This window comes from Macrobrachium nipponense, chromosome 13, assembly GCF_015104395.2.
Source record: "Macrobrachium nipponense isolate FS-2020 chromosome 13, ASM1510439v2, whole genome shotgun sequence".
Classification (NCBI taxonomy): domain Eukaryota; kingdom Metazoa; phylum Arthropoda; class Malacostraca; order Decapoda; family Palaemonidae; genus Macrobrachium; species Macrobrachium nipponense.
In genome coordinates, this window is record NC_087206.1 from 36,187,901 (window position 1) to 36,196,737 (window position 8,837).

The 8,837-nt window shown below is 42.7% G+C and overlaps 1 protein-coding gene across 1 annotated transcript in view; it reads right to left on the bottom strand.

Annotated features, from left to right (window-relative positions):
* Window positions 1-8,837, bottom strand: part of LOC135225741 (uncharacterized) — a 133,731-nt gene that overhangs the window by 27,010 nt on the left and 97,884 nt on the right. The gene's annotated exons all lie outside the window — the stretch shown is intronic.

Genomic DNA, 8,837 nt, shown 5'->3' on the forward strand with positions numbered 1-8,837 from the left:
CCTACTAGACCTTGGCCTAGGTCTCACAATTAAGAACCTGTTTGATTCAGTAGGTCTGGATGAAGAGAGGTCTCTTTGCCCCATGAGGGTGCTCAAGTTTTATCTCTATAGGACCCAAGACCTTAGAGGGGCTTGTCAAGAACACCTCTAAACCTCTTTCCAAGAATGCTCTCTCATTTTTCTTGAGAGACCTCATTTCACAAGAGGAAGTTTTACCTGTGCTTGAAGTGAAGACACATGAGATTAGAACTGTGGTTACACCTCTGCCCTTCAGGTATAACCTCTCATTATCTTCCATTATCCAATGCACATTGGAATTGTAAGCCAGTTTTTGCAAAGCACTATTTACGTGATATTGAAACTGTTTTTAATGACTGCAGTATCTTGGGTCCATTTGTAGTGTAGGGAGGGAAACTTAGGAATTCATTATTCCTAACTATACTCTGTGCCTTTAATCTGCCGTTAGGTCCTTGGGATTCTGGGGGTTCTTGGTACTGGATACCCTGCAGAATCGTTGGTAGGGTGGTGTTTTTTAATCTTTGGTGTTGGTAGTTTTTTGGTATTCTGGCTTTGTTTTGTTGTTAATGGTACTGCGGCCAGGGCAATGGCAATGTCTGTGCTCTACTATTACTTAGTGCATTCCTCGCTGTAAGGCCCCCCCACTATGTAGTAGGTGACCTTGGTCTGACTCCACACCTCTACTAGTTGAGATGAGCTGCGCCAGGCAGTATCGACTGCTATAGCTCTCTTAACAGGTAAGGAAATAAGCATTATGTTAATGCTAACAAATTTTTCAATTAGCATGTGGTTATCAATTAAAATTGCAATAGGTTTTCATCTATGAATCTCACCTTCTAGCAATGATGGAATTAGCTATGGAATTAGTACTTGGTAAGTTAATTAAATAAAAATACTTTTCTGGGTCGACCTGTGTTCGCCGGTGAAAAGGTCCTTCTTAATACTTTTCTGATATAAATAATTTCCAAATATACCAGAGAAGTTAAACCATTGTATGCAGAGGTTACTACCCTCGCGCGAGCACCTCAAGGGTGTCGTGTATAAAGAAAGGGCGTGTGAAAGCCACTAAACACAGGTCATCTTCCAATTAGATTACTCCTTCGTCAACATATGAACACGGGATGTGCCGACACAGCGGTCTCCACCACACCGCTCCGACTCACCCAGTCCCCGCCCGATGCGAGCGCCATCTTACATCCTTCTTTTGGACTCGTGAGCGTTGTAATTGTGCGAATCGTGTTTGTATTTTCCTACGATTTCTGGATTTATTTCATCATTGGCTGAAGCTCTACCTTCACCTGGACCAATGTTAAGTACCATAAATTCTGTTTTGCTTGTAAAAAACAGCTTATGAATCGGTATTTACACGTAATTTTGGGGTTTATAGCATGGTACCGGCCATGCGCTCACAACCGATCGTAAACAAAGCATGTTGGTTTCGGTATGCCCCTACGTGTAGTTTAAAGATAGCTTTTAGCTTTCCTTTTTAATGCCACATTCGATAGTTCGTCTCACAGAGTGTTTACTGTGCAGATTATAATTCAGTTTAACTTCAGGAGTTTGTACGTATTTGCACAGTTTATAATATTGGACCTCACGAGTCCCGTTATTATTATAAAGTAGTCTTGTTTAAGCGAGGAAGAGGGCTCCTTTGGACAGTCAGAAGTAGTGCATATTTATTAACATCTTACATGTCCAAACAGTATTTTTTAAAACGTGAGAAAATTCTTTACGGTTTTAGTCTATAAGGTGAAATACCGCGTCAGACCATCGGGCCGCGGTTACGGTTGGCCTTTTGTGATGTTTTACGCTAGGCCTCTCTTCCTCGCTTACTCATGTCTTTATTTATGAATATCAGTGTATGTAGTTTTATGGTTTATCATAAGGAACTGGTCGTTCATATACGAAGTGTATTAACTATTGTCTAGTACTGAAAGAGGCTGGAGACATCCCCCTCTTTTCAGTTACCTTGTAGTAGCCCGCTCGAACAAATATTACTAACAAGGTTGGATTATTTCCCCCTTTTGTTAGTCTAAGTTAAGGACTATCCTAACAGTTCTAAGTACATAGGTTACAGAGAATTGGGGAAAGATGTCCCCCTTCCGTGTGCAAAAGAGGCTGGATTAATCCCCCTCTTTCGTGACCTGATTGTACTTTAAGCTTGGCTACGTATTAAGGTTATTAGGCTTTAGTTTAATCTAGATAAACTATTATATTTTATGTTTTCATTCAAGGTTTTCCATACATGAGGTAGTACCATTCTTGAACATAGTTAGCCTAGGCCTCTGTTCTTGGTCCAGACCGATAACATTGTATCGTAGAGTACCGCCAAGTGTTATTGACAATGATAAACGTAGTCCTTGGGAAACCACTTGCTATAGGGTTTTTCCCCGACTTTACCGAAGAATTGACTTTAATAGGTAATTCTGCTTTTCGGTGGTACTATGCGCTATAAGTTTATCGCGAATGGTCCATTAACATCGTGGTTAAGATCAACCACTATCGGCCTGCCATTTGCGTTTCTTTCGGTATTCCGCCCAGCATTGTCTATCATAAACCCCCCTTCCTTTCTCCCCCCGCCATGGCTTGGGGAAGATATGGAAAAGGTGGAGTGGTAGATAATTCAATAAGAATTACCTTACGGAACTCCGTTGCGCCGGAGATCCACCGACGGAGAATCCGTCTTATTAAAGGTTACCATTAGAAATGTTAGTTGATTTTATCATGTGGTATGAGATGTTTTGGCACATCCATCTCCGGCATTGACTAGGCCGATTGGGAACACCTTCCCCGGTTAGGCTTTCCGTTTTCTCGATATGTACACATCCTCAGCTCCGGTAATATGGCTCCGGTGATATACTTCACCGGAGATTAGCATGACTAAATATTATTCCTAAAAAGAAATATGGATTTACCTTGTTGATACGATAGTCAATTTCTCCGGAGATCACCGGACATCCGGGATATACGGAATAAAAATTGTGAATATTTCGTTTAACATACGTTACACTCTCCGTTTAATATATTAGCTACAACGAGACTTTATATGCATGCTAAGTTAAGAATACTGGCATGCTCTATTTCTAAGTTAGTTCATTAAGGAGAGTGAGTACTTATTTAAAATATTATATTACAGAAAGTCCGTTGCGCCTTCCAAGGATGTCCTGGAATTTCAGTGATCCGGTGGGACATGACTGCTGTCGGTCCCACGCTCATTGCTCGATCTCGTTCATTGCTGAAGAAGGCCAGACCCCGTACATGATCTGGTTCCCGGAGTCTTGCGCATGGTGTTTTGAGTTGACCTCAATCTTGTTAAACGATGAGGTAAGATCAAGTAACAAATGGGTATACAATTCTTGATTGTTTGATTAATATAGACATAGTTATAGTTTAAGTGTTAGTCAATGCGACCCATTTATTCCTATCCCCTCTTACAGGCGGATGAGGAGAGTTTGAAGGCGGCCAAGGCAAGTCTTCGACAGTGGGTGTCTGGATTCGGCCGTAACGCTCCACAAGGTTGCCCTTATGTGTTTGGATAACACTCTAGCTACCCGTCTGTTTCCCCGGTTCTCCGTCGGCTGGAGTAAAGAATGAAGTAGCTGCTCCGATTATAGAAGCCATTCGAGCGGCTATGGCTCCAAACCAGGACGACCAGCAACTGACGGGAGATGTTGGCTGCTCTAGACATCCATCTAGAACCGATGGATGAGCAGGTAATGGCGTAAAGAGGTTCCGGCAGGATCCTTCATTTCTCCTACCCCCTCTTCTTCTTCCTCTTCTTTTCTAGGCTTCGATAAATCTGTTCCTTCACCTTGGGAAGGTTCTAGGTCAGTCCGACCCAAGGTGAAGCCTTTGAAGGCATCAAAGCCTTCATCGAAGGCGTCTAAGTCAACTCCGTTGGCGAATCAGCGTCGTCTCCGGCCCCTAGGCCATCGACGTCAGTATGATTCTTCGCAGCTGCCAAGGCACCTCCTCCTTCCAAAGGACAGAGGGGTAAGTCCGCTAAACACAAGACGTCGGAGCTTGACTTACAATCTGACCTCCTCGTAGACAAACTTTTATCAAGGTTTAGAGAGAGGTAGTGGATGAGAGGCTGGATGAGAGAATTCCTCCTACTCCGGCTTCCCACTCCAGCCACGCAGTCGGTGACTGACATAGTGGCGGAGCAGCTAAAACCGATCAGAGATCTGATCGCAGGTATACTCCAATCCGGAACTCAAGCTGCTCCATCGACAGTTCCGGATGCATCAAAATTACCGCCGTTCGATAAGAACAACCCTTGGCGGTTTGCACTCCACGCTCCATACTTGGATGGCACACTAACCCTTGAGGGTCTGGGTACTCGACCATTGTCAGATTTCGAGTTCTACCCAGAAGGACTTCAGTTTCCTTTCAATGGATTTGTCAGACTGACGGAGAATGCCATTAGTCCCCAGAATGGAATAAAAGTTCCTAAGGAAACAGTGATTTTCCCGAAGGAACAAGCCCAAGCTGTCTGGGCTCGCATTATGACTGATTGGGGTTGTACAAACACAAAATTAACCCCTCACAAAGGATCGTATACGATCTTTAAATCTCCACAGGACATCGCTTCTCCGTTCATTGATAAGATCACAGAGCTTACAATTCAAGGCCTGAGAATGATGAATCTGCCAATGGCCGACCTTCAAAGAAAAGACGGATGCGACCTCCCTCCTCAATGCCCAGCCACTAGAGAATTCTGGCAGGTACGTTTCCGTCGACTTTCACAGTCGCGGAAAACCTAGACTGCAGACTGTGCGTCTTCTTTGTTTTCAGAAAGACTCCCCGAAACTACCGGATAACTTACTGAAGGCAGAGTTTGAGGCAAGATCAAGGTTGGCTAGGTCCATCAACGCAGTGACATCACTGGGAGTTTTGGTGGCCTCCATATATAAAGAAGAGCAGCTTTTCAAGGTCTTAGCTAAGAGCCTCTTACAAACTTAGTCAGCTGACCTTCATGAAATTCATTGCAGCCAGGAAAAGCTGCAGGAAAAAAAACATGAAAATGTTAGCTGAGGCGCGACTATTAGGCACGAGCCTAATGACTGATCAAGTCTTCTTCCTCTGGGGAAAGAATCTATTTCCTCAAGAAGAAGTAGACAAGGTGCTACAGGAGGCGGCCAGGACGAACCAAAACCTTCGAGTTCGTTGTTGGGGTCTCTCTTCCAAACGGAAGTTCGACCCTACAGCAAAGCACCAGAACCCAAAGAAGAAACAAAAGTATTTTACTACTTACAAGGGGTTCCGAACGTCAGCAGCGCAACAAACAAATCCTCCAACCCAAGTGTCGAAAACCTTCGACATCAAAAACCACTCAACCACAACAATTTATGATTGTACCCGCACCTCAGGGCGTACAGTCACCAGCCACTGCAACATGGATGTCTTCTCCGGCATTTAACCCGGCCTACGAAGCCACCGGAGCCTTTCGAGGATACCCTCGACAATCCGGTGGTAATAGAGCTAGAGGACAGTTCCGCCAACGTGGCGGACCTAGAACCAGAGGCGCAAGGGGTGGTAGAGGATATAAGCCGACCTATAATCAATGAGAAGGACCGGGTAGGAGGGAGACTGTACCAGTTCAGAGATCAATGGACCTTCAGCCCTTGGGCACACAGTATTGTTTCCAAGGGTCTGGGTTGGAAGTGGAAGAAGGGGTCCCACCTCCTCCGGTGAATTTCTTTCAGACACCTACACCGGATCTGAAAGAATACACCAAAGATCTCCTACAGAAAAAAGCTATAAAGAGAGTAAAAAGCCTGAAATTCCAGGGACGTCTGTTCACTGTTCCAAAGAAGAATTCGAACAAAAGAAGAGTAGTCCTGGACTTGTCCAAACTGAATTCTTACATTCTCTGCGACAAGTTCCGTATGCTGACTGTCTCACAGGTACGGACCTTACTTCCCCGTAGGGCCGTCACCACTCCCTAATAGATCTTACAGACGCTTATTATCATGTTCCGATGGCAAGAAATTTCTCTCCTACCTAGGCTTCCGCTAGGCAGAAAATCTATGCATTCAAGGTGATGCCGTTCGGCCTCAACATTGCTCCCAGGATATTTACGAAACTAGGAGAGACAGTATTACAACAACTCAGGAACCAAGGAATACTGCTAGTAGCCTACCTAGACGATTGGCTCATTTGGGCGAAAACAGTAGAAGATTGCCACAAAGCAACAAACAAAGTAATTCAGTTCTTGCAAAGTCTAGGATTTCAGTTGAACTTCGAAAAATCCCGGCTACAACCAGCAAGTCAGTTCGATTGGCTGGGGATTCATTGGGACTTGAAAGAGCACAAGCTATCTCTTCCACCCAAGAAAGCCAAAGAGATAGCATTAGCAACGAAACAATTGATCAAGAACAAAATGATAACAAGACGAGCTTTAGAAAGAATTCTCGGCTTACTCCAAATTTGCCTCAGTAACAGACGTCCTACTGAAAGCCAAACTCAAAGACATCAATCGAGTTTGGAAAAAGAGAGCAAAGATACATTTAAGAGACAAAGTATCTACAATTCCCTCCGTTTTAATAAAGAGACTACTCCCATGGACACAGTACAAGAAACTGACCAAATCAGTTCCTTTACAAATCCCCCCTCCTCAAGTGACGATTCATACAGACGCGTCACTCAGTGGTTGGGGGGGTTACTCCCAACACCAAATGTTTCAGGGAATCTGGTCACTCAATATGAAACAGTTTCACATAAATGTGTTGGAAGCAATGGCAGTGTTTCTAAACCTTGAAACCAATTGCATCACCACAAGACAAGTCATGTGAGGATAGTCTCAGACAATTCAGTGGTAGTCCACTGCATAAACAGAGGAGGTTCCAAATCACCCAATCTGATCATGTCTAGTAGCAATATTTTCCTTGGCAGCAAAAAGAAACGGTTCCTGTCAGCAACACATCTGGCAGGAGTAAAAAAATGTTATAGCGACGCTTATCCAGAACCAAGCCGTTAGAATCGGAGTGGTCCCTAGACATGAATTCATTTCGGTGGATACCAGACTAGTTCCAGATCTCCAGGTAGACTTGTTTGCGACATGCACCAACCACAAACTTCCTTGCTACGTAGCCCCCAACCAAACGGACCCTCAGGCCTATGCCATGGACGCATTAACCTTAGATTGGAACCACTGGCAAGAAGATTTATCTGTTCCCTCCCAGTGAAATCTTCTGATGAAGGTGTTACACAACTATGTTTCTTCAAAGGATCGTGGCCCTAGTAACACCCAACTGGCCCAAAACAATTGGTTTCCGCTCCTACTAGAGCTGAAGCTCCACCCCAGACGGATCCCACATCCAAAGTTGACACAAATAGTTCAAACTCAGACTGTGTCAGCTTCCTCAAGAGTAGTTCAAACCCTAACTTTGTGGACTTCATGAAATTTGCTGCTCATAAAGATGCATATATCGATCCGGAGAATGTCTTATTCATAGAATCTGACAAAAGGGATTCAACGCTTAGGCAATATGATTCGGCTGTTAAGAAATTAGCGGAGTTTATAAAGAATTTTAGATATTCTTCAAAATGACCCCAAATTTGGCCATTTCATTTTTTAAAACCTTGTTTGATAAAGGCCTAGCCGCTATTACTATTACTACGATTAAGTCGGCTCTGAAAAGATTTTTCAAGTTGGATTTAATATTAATTATTTTGCAGATTTTTCTTATTTTTCATCCATTCCCAAAGCTTGTGCTCGACTTAGACCTACAATTCGTCCTCAAAAGGTCACGTGTTTTAAACGATGTTTAAAACTAGCCTCGGATATCAACAACGAATCTTGCTCTTACATTTCTCTACTGAGAAAAAGTTTGTTTCTTACAGCCATGGCCTCAGGTGCCAGAATATCAGAATTAGCAGCTCTCTCACGTAATCCTGAGAACTTAGATTTCCTCCCATCAGGAGAAGTACTGCTCTCGCCGGATAGGAGTTTCCTAGCTAAAAATGAAGATCCTCAAATAGATGTCTCCTTGGAAAATTATTCCTCTACCTCAGGATACATCCCTATGTCCTGTGGTAACTCTGAAAGCCTTTTTAGCTAGATCCTCCTCATGTTCCTCTGGTCATTATTTGCCAGAGAGAAAGGGGGTACTATCCTCAATTCAAGGGTATTAGACAGCAATACTCTACTTCATAAAGCAAGCTAATCCAGAATCTTTTCCACATGCTCATGATATTCGGGCTATAGCTACCTCAATTAATTATTTTTCAAATATGAATTTTGATGACCTTAAGAAGTATACGGGTTGGAAATCTCCTCGGGTCTTTAAACGCCACTATCTAGAAAATATTCAAGCCTTAAAATTTTCCACTATAGCGGCGGGGAGTTTATCTCGTCTGACTAACTTTCCTTACTTCAATTTCGTCCCATTCCTTATACTGTCACCTTTCTACTGCCACTCTCGCCACGATGCCTCTCACCTCGGTAGATTCAGATTCGCAGAACCCCCCATGTATCATCAAGCTCTCTTATTAGGATATCGTTCATTCTTAGATTCGGCTTAATCATACCTGTATATATTAGATTATTAAATGTATATGATTCGTTTTACATTTTTGTTTAGGTATAACATATTTTAGTAATTTAAGTTATAAGTTATATTCTTAAGTTTAGAAATTAAGATTGATGTATGCATATTTAGAGATTAAGCTATATATAAGTTATATTCTTAACTTTAGACATTAAGTTTATATTCTACTATTACTTAATGAAGATGGATCTATTAATGATGTTTTTGTTATCCTTTTTATTAATTTCAATTCATGAGCTTGAAAGGCATTCTCTGGTATTTTTT